Source organism: Protopterus annectens, chromosome 16.part0, assembly GCF_019279795.1.
Source record: "Protopterus annectens isolate FY-2018-M chromosome 16.part0, PAN1.0, whole genome shotgun sequence".
NCBI lineage: Eukaryota > Metazoa > Chordata > Ceratodontiformes > Protopteridae > Protopterus > Protopterus annectens.
In genome coordinates, this window is record NC_056750.1 from 244,357,248 (window position 1) to 244,382,680 (window position 25,433).

General features: G+C 39.0%; 1 protein-coding gene across 1 annotated transcript in view; it reads right to left on the reverse strand.

The window, feature by feature from the left end:
* The window catches only part of LOC122790810 (interferon regulatory factor 8-like), a 198,885-nt gene extending 195,810 nt beyond the window's left edge, over window positions 1-3,075 (reverse strand). Inside the window, exon 1 of the mRNA XM_044058435.1 lies at window positions 2,820-3,075. The gene's annotated coding sequence lies outside the window, so the exon portion shown is untranslated. The remainder of the gene's footprint in view (window positions 1-2,819) is intronic.
* Window positions 3,076-25,433: the final 22,358 nt, after the last annotated feature.

The following is a 25,433-nucleotide window of genomic DNA, read 5'->3' on the forward strand; positions in this document are numbered from 1 at the left end:
TAAGTTATGGAAAAATAATCAACAAAAACACTTCATCTGTTCTATAATCAGATTTCTGACACCAGTCCATTTTACACATTTTGTTAAACAATTCTGGTATCTATTAGCTTCTACACTAGAGCGTCATCTCCATGAAATCTATATGTCCTCTCTGGGCATGTTGTGTTTTTGCATGATGATCCACTTTCCTCCCACATTACAAAGGCCTGTAGTAGGTCACTGGCAATTCTCCAAATTACGTGTAGGAGTCCGTGCAGTATATGAATGTGTGTGTGTGTGTGTGTGTGTGTGCACGCGCACATGCGCATGTGCAGACTACTGTACTTTCTAGAATAAATTCTCTGCCTTACAACATTTACTGCTTGGATAGAATCCACTTCTTCCACATAGGATACAGCAGGTATCTGAAGAACCAATGAATGAATGATCAAACAAATGAATTAATGAATCTTAGATACTATGTTGCAATGTTTTCATAAATCCTACTTAACTGTAAATGGAAAAGATCTTGGCCTACACGTTCATAGTTCAGCCAGAGTTCCTACAGCACTGGTGGTATGCACGTGCTGTCGAGACATTGCAAACTCTCGCGCCTGTACCTCAACAGGATAACAAAGACAGAAGGGCTTATGCTGCACTGAATACAGGTATCATGGACTTTGCTTTCTTAAACATCTTGGCCTTTCCTGATTAACTTTACTCCTAGAATTGTAGCATACCAAGTAAACTTGAGAAAAACGTCAAGGAGGACTTCAGGATAGAAGTCAGTAACTGATAGTTTGAAAGATTAACTTTGTCAGGGAGGTGACAAAAACAGACACATTATGGGCTTTAATTCCAAAATGATGTGTGGGCCCACAATAACAAAAAGAAACAAATACAAAAAGCAGCCAGATGTCCCCTATCCCTCCCTACTCATGATTCAGTCTACTGAAAAATAATTTCTTTTTCTTTTTTGCAGTAATTTGATGCCTTGATAAAGACTTTTTCAAACGTCTTTGTAAATATGAAAGAACAAGGTAGTAAATATCTTAGTATATGAATGATTGATGACAAAATTTTAGCACTTCCAATTCATGCAGTTGTAACTCTAATGTGACTCTGGTAAAACATGAGTTACTGGAAGCGATCCAAATCACAAGGATGACTCACAAATTTCACATCCAATCTACCCAGATGCCCAAATCCAATAACTGCTCATCTGGTCCCAGTCAGGAGTACTGTATTTTAGCCGCACCCAAGATTTCCTTTAGCAGGAGTCTTTTCTTCCTGTGGTACTACAGTACAGAGTTCTTTGATTGGTATTCCAGTAGGGGGACCAGTTACTTTTTGAGCTTTACAACACAAGGACATAATGAAGTACTTTTCTCAGTGGAAACTTCAAGACCAGGAGTCATTATTTTAGTGTCTTCATTAAATAGCAGTGAATTCCCTGATAAGCTTGCAATGTTGAGCTGTACTACCTCAGACCTCTGTAATTAGGGAAGCCATATAATTGTTAAAGTTTTATTAAAAAGAATTACTGCTCCACAGACTGAAGCAATGTCTAGGATTAGACTTCCAAAAGTATGAAAGTTTCTGAATGGAATGCTTTATTTATTTCACGCAGCTCTTTTATGTATTATTATTTGCCTTTTCTTTGATAAAAAAGGCAGTGGGAGGCAAAAAGCAATGCTGTAAAGTCTTTTTAAAATCTTAGTACCCATGCTAACAAGTCTCGACTTCTCTTTTGGAAGGCTGAGCACAAACATTGCCTTGAACTTTCCCCTGCAGCTTCCACTAACAGACAGTGTCACAGACAACGTCATTGGCAAACCACTCAACAAATTAATTCCAACTGTATCATATTATCAAGACATTGTATCAACTGATATAAAACTTGCTCCCCCTCACCCCTGCCCACCACCCCTACCATGTTCATAAAAAGCCTTTGTACTGTACAAAAGAGATCTTTCTTTTCATCTGCAATGGCAGCTTCCTCTAAACAACAGCTGCAAGCAGCTGCAGCAGCAGACGTTTACACACATACAAATGTAAACAAACACACACACACACACACACACACACACACACACACACACACATACTAACTAGTCAGCATGCACAAACAAACACAGGCACATAATATAGTTCTGCACACACATGCAAGTACGCATGCCTACATACTTTGTGACAAGTCTCTGGTGCACACGTGAGCACACGGATACACACACACATATGCAATGACCAGTCTCTGAACACATACATACATACATGGACATACATGCATTTATACATATACACATGCATGTGTAGACTGATTAGTCTCTACACAATGATACACATGTGCATACAAAAAGGAATAACTGTAAATGAGTCTAATTTTCTTTAATTATGATGTATATAAAGTCTTAAGTACCAAACAAAAACAAATCAAAAACACTTTTTTCAATTTCTAACAGACACACACACACACACACACACACACACACACACACATACACACACACACACACACACACACACACACACACACACAAATATACATTTGCATGCATTAACATGTAATCAGGCGGATCTATGCTTTATACTGCCAGGAAAACTATTGAGAAACGCAGCACAATAACATCTTGTTTTTATGAAGGGATATTTTTGTTAATGCTATTCCAGATGCTTTAAAGGGGGGGCTGCAATGTTATCTATCAAGTTGATAAGCAACAAAGACATGCATGCAGCGAAAAGGGTGGTACATTTAAAAATACAAGTTTTTCAAACCAAATATGAAAACAGTTATAAATACAGTACACACCTACATAAGGTCAATAAAAAGTTATGCATACCTTGGTTTGATTTAAGTCAGCAGCAAAAGTATAAAACTGCACAAGTCTCTACACTCCAGCTGTCTTTTATTCCTATTGTTTTCCTTCCAAACTCCAGTTTTCTATTATTTACAGTAACAGTTACACTTTGATTTTATATTCCTTAACGTTCCTTGCATCTGTGTATTTTCTTTCTCTCATGTGCTTTGGCTGCCTTTGTTTTCCTTCCTTGACGACTGCTAACAAGTTCACCAACTCTTAGCTGCTTAACAAATAACAAGAGTTCAGCGTCTGTAGGTTATAATATACTGAGGGCTCACTCCTTTTCCCAGAAATCACGTGAGCCACTGGCTGATTTGCCTGTATGACCTAAAACTGGTTCACAAAAATGTTAGAGAGCAAATTTACCACTTGAGGCAGTATAAGGCACAGCTGGAATATGTGCACTGTATTCTCTGTAAATTTTTACTGTGTGCAGACAACACCCATTGACTAAAGCTCAGACAGATTTTAAAGCAACAGAGTATATTTATAAGACTTCTCTTGCTTTTGCTAAACAGCACGTCCTCACTTGGCTGACATCATAAATAATACCTTAAGCTATCAGATGTCAGTTTCCAAATATACAGCTACTACAGACAGCAGGCAAAGATCTGATTAACATCTCATCAGTTTATATAATGCATTACTCGGGCTACCCCAAGATACAGGAACATTACTCCAAATGCCTAATAATAGCATGAAGGAATTGTACTGTGAATTTGCACACATTACACTGTATATTAATATATATCTCAAATTCTCAGAGTATTGAATTCACAGTTATAGCTAAGTGAGTCGGTGCTCTGATCTTCCCCAAAGTTAAGAACTAAAACTATGGAGTGGAAAAAAATTAACTTCTGAATTGACCTGATACAGTTAGTAGATACACTGTAGAGTAGCATGCTAGTAATTGTAACAAGGAGCTTGCATAACCTCTTTGTTACAGTGAATAAATACTTTCTAAGATACAATATCAGTCATAGCTTCTTAAATGAATTCCTACCAGCAACTACTGATCACACCCCTAACATGATGCCTCTGGGCTACCAACCCCTTCTTACCATCCTACTTACAGTACAGATCTGAGCTATTATGTATGTATATATCTATGTATACATTTATTTATGTATCTATTATTTGCGTTTGTTTAATGTGAAAGTACCTGAGTACAATGACCATTTTCAGCAGAGGTCCAGTGAGAAAAGCTTCAAAAAATTCAAAAGATATACAATATAACAAAGCTTAAACAACTTCTAAAGAAGTACATGATAGTACTGACATTCACTAAAACTGAATAAACAGGAAATATTTAAAAAGTGGCATTGGTGCATATTGCGGAACATCACTGAAGCAGGAAATTATTAACTTGGAGATTCGGGACATTTGCAAATTCTAGTATGATTTAGATGCAATTTGAGGTTGGTCTTAAAAGTAAGGGATTGTTTATTTCCCTGATTGTGAATGGAAGCTCCACAGTTTAGCTATGCTTACTAAGTATAAGGAGACCCCATGAGAGACGCTGGATTTTTGGGATTCTGTTAGGTGTTGTTTCAATGACTGAAGGTTCCTTTTGTGGATGCATCATTTTATTCTATTGCTGATGGCTGAATTGTGCTTGAGGGATAGTGTTGCATTTTATGTGCCATTATGAGCTGTGTGTATGGCATGTTGTGTGGTAGGTCTAACTAGTTCAGGTTCTGCAAGAGAATACAGTGATGGGTTTGGTTTGGTAGGGTTAGATATAAATTTACTTATTATATTATCACACTGTTCAAGCATACTCATTAGTGTAATCTGAAGATTAAGGAAAATTATAGAAGCATACAACAGATTAAAAATAAGAGGGGTGTTGCAGTTGCCTTACTGCTGTGGTCAGTGAGAAATGGCCTAGCTTTGAAGAATAGCCCTAATTTGTATTTTTTTTGGGACAACAACACTGATGCACTGATGAAATTTAAGTTTGTCATCTGTTATGATGCCCATTGACTTGTTTTGGGTTACTTGTTCTATTTTGCTGTTGTTAGATGAGACAGTCCTGGGGATTCAATAAAATCTGTGTATGTTATACGCAAAGCCTACACATAGTTTGTGTGTTTACATGGTACGTAGCAGCAGTAATTACATATTCATGCCGTGCACCATGTTTAAACATAAACAAGCACAGTTTCAAGGCTAGCAACAGTACTGCTGGCCAGGAAACCATGTAAAACAACACAGATAGCAGCACACATGCAGACCTGTTTATCTAAGTGCAAACTAGGTGTGCGGGATTTCGCAGAATGCCACAATGATTACCAGGATTAATAATATAGCAATGTATATGGTCCAAACACATTGCAGGACAGCGTATACAGTGCAGAGCATTGTGGAATCCCATTTGAGGCATCCTGTAGAAAATTTGTGTAAATAATCCATAACAGTATATGGACTGTCAATTAAAATAAACAATCAAGGGAAGTGTGCATATTGAATAGTGTGTATTGAATAGGGACACACAGATGAATTGTAGGAATGAACAAAGAGAAAGTGGACAGGTGAAACATCTTAATGTACAGCAGAGGAGGACATTTAAATGAAGACAATTGTAGCAGGAACACTAATCACATATCAATATGATACAGTACGGACTGCACAGTGAGAATGTATATTATGCAACTGTCACACAAGATGAAAACAATGGAGAAGATGTCTTTGTAATATGAGCATCCTGATATGTACAATGGAGAGGACATCCATCAGGGATGTTATATACAATAGTGGTTAGTTGCATATTGTGAAGCTGTGCAAAATGAGTCCTCTGAATATGACTGCAATGTCAGCAGACGTCTCCACCAAGTGTGACACATAGTTACAGGCTCAAGGACAACAGTAAACTGAAGCACACACAATCATGGGCAATATCAGAATAATACCACCAATAATCCCATGTCTCTGACATAACAGATCTAATTGTGAGTAATCATAGATGTTTCTGCACTAACACACTTGTACAACTATTATGAGATGCCGGCAATTTATGAGGATAATCAAGCACACTGTCGTGACACTGTAACATTTGCTGGAGGTGTTAGGAGGGACACTGCTATACCTGTATACAACTTTATGAACAATCCAGGCTAGTTGACAAGTGTGCATGGCATATATCTGGCACAATTCACACTGTCATGAAAAATAACCCATGCCATCAATGTTGTTAAACAGCTATGTATGTACTCTGTGCTTCTGCATCACTTACTAAGCAATCTAGGACAGGACCTAGTGGACCAAATGACCATCCTCTGTCACCATAGTTTGAGAACTGGCTTGGTTCCAGTGGAGTAAAAAACAGCAGCCGTAATCTCCTTGCACAAAGGTGGGCCATCAACCGACCCTGGAAAATTTGCACCTTTAAGTCTAACGAGTATCATATGCAAGGCCCTGGAAAGAATCATCATGGATCTTATCAACAAGAACACAGGTGACATTCAAACTTTAGACAACCCAATTTGGCTTTCTTAAGAGTAGATCATGCTTATTAAACATAGCAGACTTCTACAACAAAGTAACCAAAGCCCTGGATGAAGGTAAGACAGTGCATACTGTCTATCTTGATCTGGCCAAGGATTTTGACACAATCCTCCACTCAAGTATCATTGAGAAACTCTCCCAGCTGAGGATTAACCCTTACATCAGTAGATGATTAGCCAATTGGCTCACTGACAGAACACATACTGTGAAAGTTGGTGGATCAACCTCTATTGGTAGAGCCGTCACCAGTGGCTTATCACAAGGATCTGTGTGGGCCCCTTTACTGTTTGGAATCTATTTCTTGGAAATCCAGGCTAAAGTATATGGCCTTTGGCTTACAAAGTTTGCTGATAATTTCAAATTGGGTGTAATCATTGAATCCACCAAAGATGTTTATATATAACAGGAGGGGCTGACACAAAAGATTGGTGCCAAAGTCACATAGTCTACAAAGAAACACAAAAATGTATCACTATATTTGCCTTCTGCAAAGTGGAATTCCCTGCTAAGTACAGCATTGACAACACCCCACTCAAGCTCAAACTCAGTGGTGCAAGACCTGGGAACACTGGTAGATAGCAAACGGGACTTAATCACCAAGTTTTCATAGTTGTAAGGAAAGCCTTCTAAGTTGTGTACCTCAAGTCAGGCCATCATATCCAAGTATGAGGATGTTATAACATCACTTTACTTGAACCTAATAGAGTACAATGCTCCCTTTTGCATGTACCTTACCAGACACCTGCAGCAGCTGGAGAGACCACAGAAGTTTTTCAACAAGAAAATACAGGGCCTACAAACCATGCAATGATGTACATGGATAGATTGAAGGCTCTGCCACTGTACTGTTAGGTGATTTAACTTTGCAGACATGTACTGGGGGCATAAATTTCATGACCTAACATATTTCTGGTTTGGCTTTATACACTGATAAAACTGAGTTTTACAGTGTGGAATTCAAACTTGTGCATGAGAGATAAAACATCTTCTTCCACAGCAGTGATTTTTCATTTTTCCAGAGAAGTGTTTCTCAGACATAGTCATGAATTATTTATAAATATGACAGACTGAGGTATTAGCCATGTATGTGTGTGACCTGACAAGGTCTTTGTTTATATATTCATGTGTGTATGTGTCTTATTGAAGTTTGAAGTCCATCCAAGTCCAGATAACACAATTATACTTACAGAAACATAGTAGACAGTATACCCTCGGTCATACATATTAACCTTCAAAACACAGTAAGGCTGTCCTACACATATAATTTGTATCAGCTCCACTGCTATACATAGTTATTGTTATTTATAATTATGTTTAAATTGTATAGGTGATATTTAATATAAAGTGAAATGGAACAACAATATAAATGTCAGAACTTTCCTGTATTCGAACCCAGGACCTCTGTATTACAGTCCTACACTTACACCTGCTGTCACAGAATAGTTAAATAACAGTTGGATGTTTCCCTATTCATTAGTAACTTCTGTGTGTTAACTGCCATGCAAAACCACTTAACGTGTTTGTGTGGTACCCAACACACTTGATACAATGTATCCATTTTGAAATTGTCTACTGTCTGCTTCCTCTCTGCAGCTGTTCTAGGCCTACAGGTGTTGAGGAAGCTTGCTAACCGCTGCACAACATCTCTAAGTGGTGTTGCACAATGGAAAGCAAAAAATGCAACAATGTATCCTTTTTGAAAAGTAAGGACAGCTGCCATTATTAATGAGAACTGGTCCATTCTCGTTGACAATCAGCAGCTTGTAAGGGTTTTAGGAGATCACACTACTTTTTGTATATAAAAAGAGCAGAAGCATACTTAGCTATGTGGAAGAGAAAAATAAGGAACACCAGGATGACATGAGTACTAAAATCTCTGGGCCACCTAACTGTACTTTCTGTGAATACTTGATGGACTTATTTGATTGCCCCTATCTTAAAAAGATGGTGAAATCTTCAGCAGGTGGTAACTGTAATACTGAAAAACTTGTATATAGGGCCATGTGCAATGACTACCCTGCATTTTATGTGGGTAAGGCTACAAATAAACTGAAAAGGAGGATTTCAGATCATCTTTCTGACATCAGATGTAAATGCCAGAGGAGCGCCTTATCCAAACATTTATTGGAACACCCCAGACATTCTGGCTTTAAATTTATCATCCTGGAATGTGTGGAGAAGCTCTATTAAGAGTGTGTTGAATTTATGTAAGCTGCCATACAACCTGCAAAGATTTTTTAAGGAATTTTTTGAGGAATATTTTTATGTATAAAATATACTACATAATAATAAAAATAATGTGTAGAATGTGTGTGTGTGTATATATATATATATATATATATATATATATATATATATATATATATATATATATATATATATATATATATATAGAAGAACACTACATCTTTGTAGTACTTTCAAGAGTAAGAGTATTGCATTAAGTCAGTAATCTGAAAGTTCAGTCAAGCTACTTCCTTTTTGTATAATGTAGAAGCCTTTGCATATTTTTTTGGAACATAAGGGTCTTGTAAGGATCTGATAATTAACAGAGATTGGATAGCTTATTCCATCTGTTCCTAATGTAAGATATTCCATAGGAACATTGTCTGATACTAATGCAGTAGGTTATAGTTTGTTCAAGTATTCCTTTATTCTATTAATAGTGGTATTCCAAATGAGATATTATTCATCTTATTAATATTATAGTTCAAGGTGAGAGGCGGTATAACTACATTCTGTTGGCAGATATGAGAGGTACTATCCAAGAAGTGTTCACTGAACCTGCAAGCTATGGTGACATTAGTTTCAGTGGGAAGAGGTTTAGAGATGGGCTTGGTACTTGCCTTTATACAGTTGTTTATAGTAGAACAAAACAGTTTGGAATTATTATAGTATGTTGTCTGTGATATTGTGTAACAGTTCTTATCTAAAAGACCATGTCTTTCATAAGATTTCTTAGTTGTTGGCAATTCTGGTCATTTTTTTTTTGTCTTTGTGCCATTTACTCAAAGCATTATCCCTAGTTTTCAAAATTTTTTTGTTTGTTTTGTTTTGTTTTCTGTTAGCTAGGGTGCATTTAGTACTTTGACTCACATATATCGCAGATGTGCCTGTTGGTTTAAAATTTGCAGAAAACTGGTACTTAAGTACGAGGCAGCATCATCTATTGAAAGTGTTTTTAGTGGGGTTCAGTTGCAATGTTTCAAGGTCTCAATGAAAGTGTATTTGCTGAAGCTGCCAAGGTTTCTTACAGAGTTTATGTGATGGCCCTTGTCACTTTCATGTTGGTACATGAATACGTGAATCTTCGTGGGTTCTGTTTAAGCAGTTTTATTCTATACAAGCACATCACTATAGAAGCTATTGACTATGACTTAAGTAACTTACATACAAACTAACTATTGTGATCCTACATACTTACTCTCTGGCTGATTCTACAAAATGGCACTAGGGATTGCATGTGTCTGGAATTTATATGAGCACAGCTTTGCATGCTTCTTAAAGACATAGCACACACACACACACGGTACACTGATCTACAGCCCTAAATGATTTTTATGAAGTCACTGATTATATAAGATGGACAGTGGTTGCTAAGTGTATCAGAGAGTATTCCAGTCTGCGTTATTTTTTAGGGCTAGTGGATAATATCTAAACAATCTTATCTTGGTTTGTGATATATTTATCTTTACTGTTACAAAGAAGTGTGACTGCGGGCAATAGTGAGCAGAAGCTGATGTGAGGAATTATAACTTTTGTCTGGCTTGTAGAACTTGTACAGTCAGAACAACTTTACTGTACTTTTTAGCATTTAGTTGTATACTGCTTGTGTGATTTTTGTCATAGAAGTTGATTTAAGTTATCTTTTAACTCTGTGGTCACTGATTTTGATTGTTCTTTTCTTTTACAATATTTTATTTGAAGCTGAATATGGATTCCTTAAATGGGTATGCAATTAACGATTTGCTACTGCACAAATATCTTGTACAGTGTAATAAATGCTATGCATATTTAATGGTAACAGCTGATAACACTGGTGATCTGTGTTCCTAGTGTCAAATGTTGGATGATTTGCTTACCATTGTTAGAAGTAAATCTAGACTTGATGATGATGATTGCACTTGTACAATTGGCATGGCTTGGAGAACTGTTGTTTCATATATTAATGACTGAACTGATGAACTAAATAATGTTAGGCATAGAACAAATAGAACACATTTAGGAAATGATCCATCTATCTTCTGCAAAGATCATTCAACCCCTATGAAACAAGACAATGCTGCTGACAACGTTGGAATTCTGGATGTAAGTATTCAGCAATCTGAGGATCCAGCTTGTTTAGAAGGAAACAAAAAAATAAAGAAATTAAGAAGTTCACAACAAATAACAAGGAAAAAAAAAGAAACTGACTAATGACTGTAAAGGAAAGAGAATACATAGTAAAAAGGATTCTGCTTTGTTATGAAACACAGTGGTGACAGGGAATGAAGATATCTGTCTATCAGAAAACCCTCAGTCTACATAAAAAGGCATCACCTTTCCAATGGAAAAGGTAGAAAAAAAAGAGGCAAGGGGCAGGTGAAAAGGAAGAAATCAAAACTGAATGTGGAAGGACTGAAGAACATTACCGTAAGAAGAAAGAAGAGAAAGACAGACTTTGACTACATGACTCAAGCTGTGGATTTACAATATCAGCTGGATGAGAATTTAATACACAATGGAAACAGTGGGGTTAATAAGACTAATAGTAATGAAGATCTATCCTTCGTAACAATTGATAGAGCAGATATTACTGTATTAGAAGCTGAAGATTCTTCAGAGCTGGCCAGAAAAGACATTCCTGTATTTGAAGATTCAATTATTAGAGGAAATGGTACTTATATCTGCAGAGATGGTAATGAACATCGAACAGTGTTATGCTTGCCAGGAGCAAAAATAGAAGATGTGAGACAAGCCTTGGAATGCCTTAGTATAGGGAAGTATGGATCTATTTTTATTCATGCTGGTACAAATTATGTCAACTGCAAGAATCTCTGACTGTTAGTAGGAAAGCCCTCTTAGACAGTATAGCTTGTACTGGTGTTAGGACATATTTCTCACAAATCACCTATAGAAAGGATAGTCAGGTCACTGAATGAAAAGATTTTTTGGATAAATACCTACATGGAAAAAATGCCCTGTTTTAAAAAATGGAAATGTTTAGAGCATCTAAGCCTAGTTTTGGGCACACTTGTGTTCAGACAGGATGGTGTGCATTTGTCAAGATCAGGGAAGAGAATTTTTGCAGCAGATATTTTGCAGTATTTAACAAACACTAGGCAGGATTTTTGCCAGGTCGAAGATTTAACAGTTCATAGATAGCAACATTTGATGCATCTCTGATGGTTGTTAATGCTAGGAGCATTAATAATAAAGTTTTTATATTGGAAAATTTGCTACATTCCCACAAGATTGATGTTGTTATTGTTTGTGAAACATGGTGAAAGAACAATGACTGGAAACCAGTTCTGTCAGGATAAAAATGTTTTTACTGAAACAGACATTCTAACAAAAAATCAAGTGGCGGTGTTACGACAGGGATTAAAAACAGCTATGAGACCTGTGACTATTACATGTTCAGTGATAATACCAATACTATAGACTGTGTAACTGTGACAATAAAGACAACCCTGGAATATATAACAATTGTTGGAGTACACAGACCACCAAAGTTAAGTGCAGATGACCTAGAGGAATTCATACATTTCTTACATGAAACACAGGAGGGAAGAATAATATTAGCTGGGGATTTACATTTATCAGAGACCATCTGGAATAATATTGATTCAACAATGTTAGTAAGGACATAGCATATATTCAGGAACAACAATTGCTTCAGATTGTAAAAACAACTAATAGGGGACGGAACATACTAGCCAGTGTTTGTGTTCCCAGAGAAATTACCGTAACTTCAAGTCAAGTTTTACCACCGTTGATATGCACTGATCATGGTGTTATAAAGGTTAACTTGTTGCTAGAAAATTCTGACAAACTGAAATCTAAACCAGTGCACAGAAAGTTATTTACAGATTATATATAAGCAAAACAATCACTATGTAAAACTAACTGGAGTGAGGTGTTCAGTGGAAAAACTGCAGATGGAATGTGGAAAGTTTTGAAAGAGAAATTGAGTGCAAAAAATAAAAAAAAAATGTTTAACATCAGGATCTAGGCATACAACATCAGGGGAATAAATTTCCATAAGAACACAATATCTGATTAAGGTAAGAGACAACAAATATAAGAAATGGAAGAGGGACCAAACTACAACTTTGAAAACTGAAATAAACAAGTTGGACAAACAGATTAAGCATAATGTGAGACAAGATCAAGAACATTTTGAAGAAAATTTATATAAAGATATTGAGCATAATAGAAAACTTTTTTATAGATACATAAGATGTGGAAGGAATAAAGACACACAAACTGATAAACTGTGTACAGATTCTAAAATTTATTCACAGACAAACCAGATTAAGCATATATTTACAAAATTTTATGCAAAACAGTTTGGCTCCACAAAAGGGGTTATAAGTTGTCCTGGTGACATCCAGGTAACCCCAGATTTGTTTGTGTCTTTCGGCTTTTCCCAGTTAAGGGTCGCCACAGCAGAACTCCGGTCCTCTAATGATTGGCAGTAGATTTTTACGTGCTAGCTTGCCGAGCCTAATGCACAACCTTCACCGAAGGAACGTCCATTCACACATGTCGCCACACAGAAGACACTCTAACTGAGAATCGAATGGGCAACGTCTAACTGTGAGGCGACAACGCTACCGCAGCACCACCACTGCAGATATCCAGGTAACCCCAGATACTGCAATCAAATTACATTATATTGAAAAAGAATTCTGCAAACTTGATCCAAACAAAGCACAGGGAGGAGACAGAAGTAGTAATAATGACCTGAGAACACTTCAGCAAGAAATTATACTATCATTATATCTATTTTTCACTAGGTCATATAAATATGGAGAGATTCCTCAAGGTTGGAGACGTGCACTTATTAAACCTGTCTTTAAGGAAAAGGATGGTAGGACAAAGCCAGGGTCATATAGACCCTTAAGTCTACTTTCATGTTGTGGAAAAATAATGGAGAAGGTAATATTGGATAAGTTATTGTCAATACTGGATAGGTTGGGACTTGAAACCATATATCAGCATGCATATGTTGAAAACAGATCTATTACCACCTGTAACATGATGTTCTATAACAATATAATAACATCTTTCAATGAAGAATTGCGCTGTGATGTAATTTATATATAGACTTAACTTCAGCATTTGACAGGGTCATACACAAAACACTGATCAATAAGTTAGTACAACTAGCTACTGATGTACTCTTGATAAGATGGATAGCTGCATGGCTTACAAATAGGACATGGCAAGTATCATACAGCAACTGGACAGGTGAAATCCTTGGTTACAGTCAGGGTGTACCACAGGGCTCTGTCCTAGGCCCTTACTTGTTTAGATTGTATTTTTCAGACCAAACCTTTTTCATCAGAGATGTTCTACAGTCTATATGCAGATGACCTGAAACTGGGTAAACTGATTACATGTGTTACAGATAAGGCATGTCTGCAAAATAACTTAACTAAACTAACCATTTGGGCACAGAAGAACAATATGCTGATAAATACATCAAAAACTAAGCATATGAGATTTGGGAGACATAAACTGAAAGGTGAATATTTAATACAGCACACAGTGATTGAAACTGTAGACTCATTTAAGGACCTGGGTATGATAGTTATAGAACTATAGGTTGTATAAAAAGATGTATAAAGTCTAGGAAATCAGAAATGATAAAGTCATTGTTTATTAGTTACAGTAGACCCAAGCTTGAGTATGGAAGAACAATATGGAAACCCTATAAGAAAATAAGCCTGAGTAAACTAGAAAGAGTACAGCAGAACTATACCAAGAGCATCCATGGATGTGAAAAGTTAAGTTATTATGAAAGACTAAAATATCTGAACTTGTGCAGTGTCTCTTACAGACATCTAAGAGGAGATCTTATTCAGGTATACAGGGCATTTAGGGACAACCACCTCTGGGAATGTTTGGGGTTATCAAAAAGTACAAGAGAATCATCAGACAACCTATGTAGAAGATTCTTAGGAATGAGACGTGTACTAATTGGTTCTCTGACAGAGCAGCTCATGCATGGAACAGACTACCAAATTACATTAAAACAAGTGCTAGTTTAGATCGTTTTAAGAACAGCCTGAACACTTATTATGGGAATAAGTGTTTTGGTATATTGGCAAGCTAGAAGGGCATTAATGCCTGTGCTTGAAATATTTGTATGTATGTATGTAATATGCAATACAAGGCACTAGCTTTGTCAGAGGTTTAATCATATTTTGTTGGGCATTTAATTACTTAAATTATACCAAATAGATTGATGTTTAAGTGTATTGTGCTAGTGTCTTGATTAGACCAGTCTATACAGGAAATGATGTTGGGGGTGGGAGAGAGATGAGGGAGAGAAGGGGAGCAAAGCATGACTGAGTGGGCCTATCCTTGGGCATCAGTCAACTGCTAAAAAAGGCAAATAAATATCTTCCACCTTCTTGTAATGTCTGTGGAACAGGATGATAAGTAGCCTTAATTATCAATCTATGAATAACAAAGGGGGGAGGGGGAATAGCTCTCTAATCAAAGGTTAAGGAAGGGAAAAAAATGAATCTTCTTCTTTTTCATTCAGCTGCTCACATTAGGGGTCACCTGAGTGGATCAACTATTTTCATTTTTTCCTGTCCTCTGCATCTTACTCTGTCACACCAACCACCTGCATGTCCTCTCGCACCACATCCATAAACCTTATCTTAGGCCTTCCTCCAGTCCTCTTACCTGGCACCTCCATTCTTAGCATCCTTCCCCCAATATACCCAGCATCCCTCCTCAGTAGATGTCCAAACCAAAGCAATTTCACCTCTCTGGCTTTGTCTCCAAACCGTCCAACCTGAGCTGACCCTCTAATATACTTAATCCTAATCCTGTCTACCCTCATCACACCCAGTGCAAATCTTAACATTTTTAACTCTGCCACCTCCAACTCTGACTCCTGTCTTTTCATCAGTGCCACTGTCTCCAATCCATATAACATAGCTGGTCTCACTACCATCTTGTAGACCTTCCCTTTCACTCTTAGTGGTACCCATCTGTCACAAATCACTCCCAGCACTCTTCTCCACCCACTCCACCCTGCCTGCACTCTCTTCTTCACCTCTCTTCCACACTCACCACTAATCTGAACTGTTGATCCCAAGTATTTAAACTCATCCACCTTCACCAACTCTACTCCCTGCATCCTCACCATTCATCCCTTCACCCTCTCATTCACACACTATAATTTTGTATTAGTCCTGCTAACCTTCATTCCTCTCCTCTCTAGAGCATATCTTCACCTTTCCAGGGTCTCTTGAACCTGTTCCCTACTCTCACTACAAATCACAATGTCATCCACAAACATCATAGTCCACGGGGACTCCTGTCTGATCTTGACTGTGAACCTGTACATCACCATTGCAAATAAGAAAGGCCTCAGAGCTGATCCTTGATGTAATCCCACCTCCACCTTGAATGCATCTGTCACTCCTACCACAGACCTCACTACTTTCACACTGCCCTTGTACATATCCTGTACCACTCTTGCATACTTTTCTGCCACTCCCGACTTCCTTATACAATACCACAACTCCTCTCTAGGCACCCTGTCATATGCTTTCTCTAAGTTCACAAAGACACAGTGCAACTCTTTCTGACCTTCTCTATACTTCTCCATCAACATCCTCAGAGCAAACATTGCATCTGTTGTGCCCTTTCCTGCATGAAACCATACTGCTGCTCACTAATCATCACGTCCCTTCTTAACCTAGCTTCCACTTTCCCATAACTTCATGCTGTGACTGATCAGTTTTATCTCACTGTAGTTACTGCAGCTGTGAACATCACCCTTATTCTTAAAAATCAGTACCAATACACTTCTTCTCCACTCCTCAGGCATCCTCTCACTTTCCAAGATTTCAATAAACAATCTGGTTAAAAACCCACTGCCATCTCTCCTAAACACCTCCATGCTTCTACAGGTACGTCATCAGAACCAACAGCATTTCCATTCTTCATCCTCTTCATAACTGTCCTTACTTTCTCCAAGCTAATCCATTGCACTTCCTGATTCACTATCCCACATCATCCAATCTTCTCTCTCTCTCATTCATCAGCCCCTCAAAGTACTCTTTTCATCTGCTCAACACACTCTCCTTGCTTGTGAGTACATTTCCCTCATTATCTTTTATCTATCTATCTAACTAACCTGCTGCACATCTTTCCCAGCTTGGACCCTCTCTATAGCCAATTGGTACAGATCCTTTTCTCCCTCCTTAGTGTCCACCCTTTCATACAACTCATCATACACCTTATCCTTAGCCTTTGCCACCTCTGTTTTCACCATACACCTCATCTCCTTGTACTTCTGTCTACTTTCTTCATCTCTCTGACAATCTCACTTCTTCTTCACCAACCTCTTCCTCTGTATACTCTCCTGTACTTTCTCATTCCACCACCAGGTCTCCTTGTCTGCCTTCCTCTGTCCAGATGTCACACTAAACACCTTTCTAGTTATTCCCCTTCTCATCTCTGCTGTGGCTGCCCAACTATCTGGTTACTCTTCGCTGCCTCCCAGTGCCTGTCTTAACTTTTCCTTGAACTCCACCTTACAGTTATCCCCTTTATAACTTCCACCATTTGATCCTTGGCACTGCCCTCACTCTCTTCCTCTTCTTGATTGCCAATGTCATCCTACAGTCCACTATCCTGTGCTGCCTAACTACACTTTCACCTGTCACCACTTTGCAGTCTCCAATCTCCTTCAGGCTGGCCATCCTGCATAGGATATAATCCACCTGTGTGCATCTTCCTCCACTCTTGAATGTCAACCTATGCTCTTCACTCTTCTTAAAATATGTATTCACCACAGCCATGTCCATCCTTTTCACAAAATTCACTACGATCTGACCTTCTACATTCCTCTTCTTAACATCATACCTATTCATCACCTCATTGCCTCTGTTCCCTTCCCTGACATGTCCATTAAAATCCGTTCCAATCACCACTCTCTCACCCTTGGGTACACTCTCCACCACTTTGTCCAACTCACCCTAAAATTTTTCTTTCTTATCCATCGCATACCAAACTTGTGGAGCATATGCACTAACAACATTCATCATTACACCGTCAATTTCCAGCTTCATTAACATCACTCTATCCGACACTCTTTTCACCTCCAAAACACTCTTGACATACTGTTCCTTCAGGATAACCCCTACCCCATTTCTCCTCCCATCCACATCATGGTAGAACAATTTGAACCCACCTCCAATACACCTGGCCTTACTCCCCTTCCATCTGGTCACCTGCATGCACAATATGTCAACCTTCCTTCTCTCCATCATTTCAGCTAGCTCTTTCCTTTACCAGTCATACTGCAAACATTCAAAGTTCCTACTCTCACTTCCACACTCCTAACTTTCCTCCTCTCCTCCTGCCTCCAGCCATGCCTTCCCCCTCTTCTTCTCCTCCTTTGACCAACAGTAGCCCAATTTCCACCAGCACCCTGTTGGCTAACAGTACTGGAGGCGGTCGTTGTTAACCCGGGCCTTGACCGATCCGGTGCGGAAAACTGTATTGTTATCCACAAATTTGAGCTAGCAAAAATTTTACACTACATGCCCTTCCTGACGTAACCCTCCCCATTTATCCGGGCTTGGGACTGGCACAAAGAAATACACTGGCTTGTGCATCTCTCAGTGGCTGGATTAGGTAAAAAAATGAATAAAACTATGCAAAAGCACAAAATTGTTTAGTCTATGGAATTAATTAAGGAAACTAGGAGTCCTTACTGATGCAAGGTAGTGTTAGTTTTCCTACTTTTACTTTTTTAAGGATGCCTAAAACCTGCTTTGTTGTGTTTGAATACTGCTTTGGGTTAGTTTCACAGTTCTTTTCTAGTGTCTGGTACCTGACTAGGTGATATAGTTTGTAATGACCAAGCCTGAGAGAAACAGAAAGATGGGATATGGTTCAGTTTATTTTCTGCACTAAACTCCTCATGCAAAACAATTTTAGATGTTAACTTCAATACAATAGTGTAAGGACAACTGCAGAGATGATGAACATTGTTAGTGCACATGCTCCGCAAGTTGGGTGTGCGATGGATGACAACCGCAGAGATGGTGAATATTGTTAGTGCATATGCTTCGCAAGTTGGGTGTGCAATGGATGACAACTGCAGAGATGATGAATGTTGTTAGTGCACATGCTCCGCAAGTTGGGTGTGCGATGGATGACAACTGCAGAGTACCCCATAAATACTAATGGTACTCTCACTCTACAGATTCAAGTACATTACAGCTACAATGCTTTCCCTAAAATGCAGTAGTTATAATGCATTCTAAGTGGGCATGCAGTTTGCAAACATTTTAAACTTTTCTGAATAATTCTCTTCCTCATGGAAAGCAGTATCATGGAGTAGCTAATTCTTAAGAGTTACAACAAGAACAGTAGCAGCAATTTAACAACAACCAAACATCTAAGTTCTCCAAAAATAAGTCACATAGATAGAAGTTTGCAAAGTAGTCACAACTGTTCACAATAAGAATTAAAAAAATTGGTGGATACAAACATACATATATACATAATAGCTATTTGCAATGTTCATACACTTACAGCCATTTAAATAACATTGCCAGATTCCTTGCATTCCCAGGTATTGAGCAATCAACATCCCCTAACTAGTTGTGCCCAAGGCACTCACCTTCCCACCTTGATACTTCGCTGTCTTTAAACTGAGTAAAACAAATTAATGGAATTGTATAGTGGCATAAAGCCAAGAAACCTACCACACTGAAAGTGAAAGTTCACACCAGTTAAAAACATGACACCTTAGGAACAGTAACCAATTAACATCACAAATACAGACAAGCACTGAAAACAGTAACCGCCTAGAATTCAGCACAGTGTCTGAATATAGATAACCGGGGTTACCAGGCACACTAACGGATGATACTATGATCTACTCTTTGAAGAACAGCTCCGCATTAGAGCTATAGAAGCTGCAACTTAGGTGCTCTGCACAAGGGAGGTTGAAGCTGTAAGAACTCTGCATCTTATAGGTTCATAGGTTCATAGGAAGTTACTGGGCTAGTGACCCAAGGGTCTTTACAAGCCTCACCGTTAAATCCCAATATAATACTAGATGAGAGATATCATCAATGCCCAAGGTTTTTCTAGCAAAGACTACCCATGTCCAGGAGAGAAGCCAGGGCAATCCCCGGCAGAAATTTACGGTTTCCCATCCAGTCATCCAGGTTGCGCTTAAACAGGGTCATGGAGGTGACCTGCTTGATAAGGACTGAAACCTATCCTGGCAACTTCTGAGAGATGCATCTGTCTCTCCAGCAGGTCCTGTTTATGTCACAGGATAAATTGAAGTCACTGGAACGGGTGACTCCATTCCCATTTGGCTTATGGATATGCAATATTTCCATTAGATTTGGGTCAGAGATAGCCCTGTAAACAAGAAATAAATCACCTCTAAGTAGTCTATACATAAATGAGTAAAGTGACAGCAACCTCAGTCTATCCATATAAGACATGTGGTGAAGACCCTTAATTTTCTTAGTTAGAAATCTCTGAGGTCTCTCAGGTTGCTGCAGGTATCTGGTATGGTACATACCAAAGGGAGCATTATAGTCAATAATAGGCCTGATGAGGGATGAGTACAGGGGAGTTATAATCTCTTTTGCTTTTGAAGCAATGCCTTTGCTAATCAGGTGAGCAATGTAGAATGCCTTCTTCACCACAATAGACACATGGTGGTCAAAGTTGTGGTCACAGTCAACTTGTGTTCCCAGGTCTCTCACTACTGAATTGGTACTAAAGGTATTATTTTTTATTTTATAATCAACAGGGACATTGTTTTTACTGAAGGGAATGATGATACATTTTTTAGCATTTAGTTTAAACCATGGCTTTGGCACCAGTCATTGGTCTATGTAAGCCCATTTTGGAGTACGTTGACATTGCTAGGTGATTCAGTGATAGCACCTAATTTGCAGTCATCCACAAACTTGGTTAGCCACAGCCCTTCCATTTTAGCCTAGACTTCTGAGAAGTATATGCCAAACAAGAGGGGGCCCAGCACTGACCATTGTGGGACCTCACTGGTGAGAGGACTGCTAGTAGAGGTAAAGTCTACCATACTGACTGAGTGTTGTCGATTTGTGAGCCAGTTTGCAACCCACCTGACAACATAGGGGTTGATATTCAACTGAGTTAATTTGTCAGTGATGCCCAAATGTGGGATAGTGTCGAAGGCCTTGGCCAAGTCAAGATAAGCTGTGTACACGGCTTTACCCTCATCAATGGCTCTAGGTCACATTCTCAAAGAAGTCCACCAAGTTTAGCAGGCATGACCTGCCCTTGACAAAACTGAACTGGGGCAGATCTAGAGTTTGGTGGTCACCTACTGTATATCCTTATTTATGAGGTCTATGATGACTCATTCCATCGCCTTACAGATGAGGCTGGTTAAACTTCTGGGTCTATAGTTACCCAGGTCTGTTGCTGAGCCACCCTTGTGCAGAGGTATAACAGTCGCTGTTTTCCATTCAGTGGGGACAAAACCAGGACTCAGGCTGTGGTTGAATAGAGTGCCCAATGGAGTAGTTGTTCTTATTTTAGAAGACTAAGAATGCAGCCCAGAATGCAATTTGGTCCCACGGAGGCTGTGTTCTTAGCCTTGGAGAGACCATTGATGACTTACTCTTTGCAGATGCAGGGGGAAGGAGGAGATGATGAAGACATGGTTTGTGGTATGCTTGGAGGGGGTGAGGGTGTAAAATTTTTGCCAAACTTGTCTGCTAGCTGGTTTGCAATTTCCACAGGGTCAGTGTGTGTAATGTTATCCACAGTTAGTTCAGTACACATCTGAGTCCTAAATTTTAGGTTGTGAAAATAGCTGAAGAAAGCCGTATGGTTATCCTTGGCTATGATTGATTAATTTTTCTCATAGTTGCCCTTTGAAGATTTTACAACTTGTCTAATTTGCTTGTTTAGGCTGAGGAGGGCCCTCTTCCTATTCAGAGATCTCACTTTTGTATTTGTAGACAGCAGCTTCTTTCGCTTATTGTATAGTTTAGCAATGCCAGACATCCACCAAGATGGTATCTTTTTTTTTGACAATCTTTCTTTAATCCTATCCAGCATAGCTGTGGTTATACATTTGTGTAGATGTTCATGCAGGGCATCAGTGTATACCTTAGTATAGCCGTCAATGCCATCTGTGGAAACTGGAGCTTGGAAGGTGATTATACCTTCCCTTAGGATGGTATACTTAGCTTTGCTGATGTTTTCTTAGCCTGACTTCTCCTTTGAGGAGTTCTGGTGCTATTGCTACTTCAAAAATGGCTGATTTATAGTTGGTTTGAACCACTGCTTGCCCTACACTTGAGGCATTGTTGGGCTTAGTACAGATTCTGAGCCTGCTATGCTGGCTGCTAGGTGCAGAGCTCTTACAGCCAGGAGATCTGCACTAAAAACAGCACAAGCTGTAAGAGCTGAGCACCTAGAAGCCTTGCACTAGAGAGGCAGAAGCTGTAAGATCTTAACACCTAGGAGCCATGCACTAGAGAGGCAGAAGCTATAAGAACTCTGCACCTAGGAGCCCTGCACTAAAAAACCTCTGCACTTAGCAGCCAGCATAAGTGGCCAGATGCACAACATGGCCCCCCTTCCTCCTGCCCAGTCATTCAGGAGCTGTTCCTTTGCCCTGCTCCACCTCCCCCTTTTTATAAACTTCAGCAAACTGCTTGCTACAAATGTAACAGATGATATGGTTTATACACTGCCTGCATGGAGCACTACAGTGCTCAGGTTTTAGTTAACAAAAAATAATTCTAACTTTTAAACTGTAGCAAACTGTTACAATGTAGCAAGCAGTTGCTACAATTTATACCATACATGAGAGCTGTAGCACTCATGTTTGACTGCTAATGCAATACCGGCTATTAAAATCCAGTATTGCATTAAAGAAAGAGAGGTCAGGATTGTCTGACTGAACCCCAACACTTTGTTCCTGGGGCAATTGCCACTCTCTCCCCACTCTAGCTATGCTACTGCTGGGAGCTCTACACTAGATAGGCAGAAGTTGTAAAATTTCTGCAGCTAGGAGTACTGCACTAAAGATCATGAAACTGCAGGAGTTTTGTACAGACAAGCACTGCACTAGAGATAATGAAGTACTATGAATTCTGTGCATTGGAGCGCCATGCTACAAAGGCTGAAAAATAAAACCCAGACCCCCAGCTAACCTGGAATATTCTGGTAATACTCTAAAGCTAATGTCCTACTATCAAGTGATAACCTGGCAAAATTTCAAGCCCCCATAAATCCTAAGAACTGCTGCCTTTGTGGAACTATTCACAGAAACCCTATACAAACATGTTAATAGCTGCATGAGATTATAAGTTTATATATGTAAGTAAGTAACTAGAACAATTTTTCTATTATATATTCTTATTTACTTGCATAGATTTTATCTAGTCTTTTCAATTAACAATGACAATATATTACTGGTGGTTAGGAGGTGTATATGACTTTAAATGTTTAATGACTTGGTCCAGGTGTGGATGCACCTTAAGGGAAGAGGCTCGGTTTTATATATATATATATATATATATATATATATATATATATATATATATATATATATATATATATATATATATATATATATATATATATATATATATACATATATATATATATATATATATATATAAATATATATAGACATATATATATATATATATATATATATATATATATATATAAAATGACTTGGGTCTATATTAAAATCCTGAAAGGCCTTAACATCGAATGTATGTACATCGACACATAAAGGTAGATGTACATAAACAGCAAAACACATAATCAGTGAAAATCACAACGCCAAACGTGTTATGTCAAGCAACAGCACCTCACAAGTACATTCAAACTAAGATAAACTGAAATTAACCCACTTTTGCAGGGAGTCAAGCCCCTCTGCACCCCCATGTGGGGGGCTGTGCCCTCATCCCCCTACTTAAATATACCAACTTCGAGACCACACTATAGTGGGGAAAAGGATGTATTTCCTTATCCCCATGATCATGCTGCTGGCTAAACAAGCATGTTCGGCATTGTGATTTTCACCGATTATGTGTTTCGCTGTTTATGTACAGTGACCTTTATGTGTCGATGTACATACATTCGATGTTAAGTCCTTTGGGGATTTTAATATAGACCCGATGACTTAATATATTGCAAGTTTTAATTCTGATAAAGTCCCATTAACATGGAATGAAAACACTTAGTTTGTTATTTTTATATAGTTTTAATAAAGTCTTTACACCTTACACGTCTTGCCTAACCTGTGCTTGTCACAAGGAGGGGTAATTTGGACTTATTAGAGTGCATTTGTATTTTTATTTGCTGCACTGGACCACAGAAAGATTTTGTTTGTATTGTCTGGTTCTTGTTTGTAGCAAGCAGTGATTTTCTGGATTTACTAGAGTGCCTTTGTGTTTCATTTTGCTTCATTGAATGGTGTCCCCGGCTGTGTGCTACACGAGCTAAATGAGGAATTAAACCCGCACATAAGGCAGCTGTTTAATCTCAGCCTTACCACAGGATACGTGCCCAAGGAGTGGCGTACGGCAACTGTGGTCCCACTCCACAAAGGTGGCGCCTCTACGGACCCTGGTAATTACCGCCCCATAAGCTTAACAAGTCTAGTCTGCAAAGCTATGGAGAGGATCATAATGGAGCTCATAAACAAAGATATAGGGGACTTGCAGACATTGGACCCGACCCAGTTTGGCTTTGACAAGGGAAGATCATGCCTTTTGAACTTGGTCGACTTCTTCGAAATAGTCACCAAGGCCATTGATGAGGGAAAGGCAGTCCATACAGCCTACCTTGACCTTGCAAAGGCTTTCGACACAATACCCCACTCGGTATTGTAGAAAAACTTACCAGCTTAAATGTAAACCCATATGTCACAAGATGGGTTGCAAACTGGCTTAAGGACAGAACCCACAGGGTTAGAGTTGCTGGCTGTGTCAGACTCCAAGCCAGTCACAAGTGGTGTCCCACAGGGCTCGGTCCTTGGCCCCTATTGTTTGGCATCTACTTCTCAGAAGTACAGGCCAACATGGGAGGACTTTGGCTGACAAAGTTTGCAGATGACTGCAAACTGGGCCATAGTGGAAAGTGCATCGACACGGATATCCTTCAGAAGGGACTCACGGAAACAGATAGCTGGTGCCAGAGCCATGGCCTGAAGTTAAACGCCAAAAATGTATAGTCATACCCTTCGGGAAAACAAGGTAACCCCAAGCTACCATATAGGTGGAAATCCACTAAGCTCAGAAGAGATTATCAGGGACCTGGGGACCCAGGTTGACATTGGCCTTTCTTTGACACTCACATTGCTAAAGTGGTTAGAAAGACCTTCTACATTGCCCACCTGATCATGAAGGGATTCACATCCAGATCTAGTGAGGTCATTGTTCCCTGTACTCTTCACTTATCAGACCAAAGAACGAGTACAATGCCCCATTGGGGATGTATCTCACCCGACATCTGCAGCAATTGGAGAGAGCCCAAAAGTTCCTCACCAAAAGGATAAAGGACTCCAAAATCTGTCATATGCTGCCAGATTGAAGAAACTCCAGCTCTATTCAGTCGCATACCGCCTGCTCAGAGGTGACATGTGCCTGACATACAAGGCCATGTCCAACCCGGAATTAATGGACATGCTCCACCTCAAAAATCCAAATCCACCAAAACCACTAGAGCAAGCGACTTAAACCTTAGCACGGATATAAATAGGACGTGCTGGAGGGATAGATTTATCACTCAGAGACTCCTATGCTGTGGAATAAAATCCCGGTCCATGTGAGGCAGAGCACCTCGCTGACTCTGTTCAAG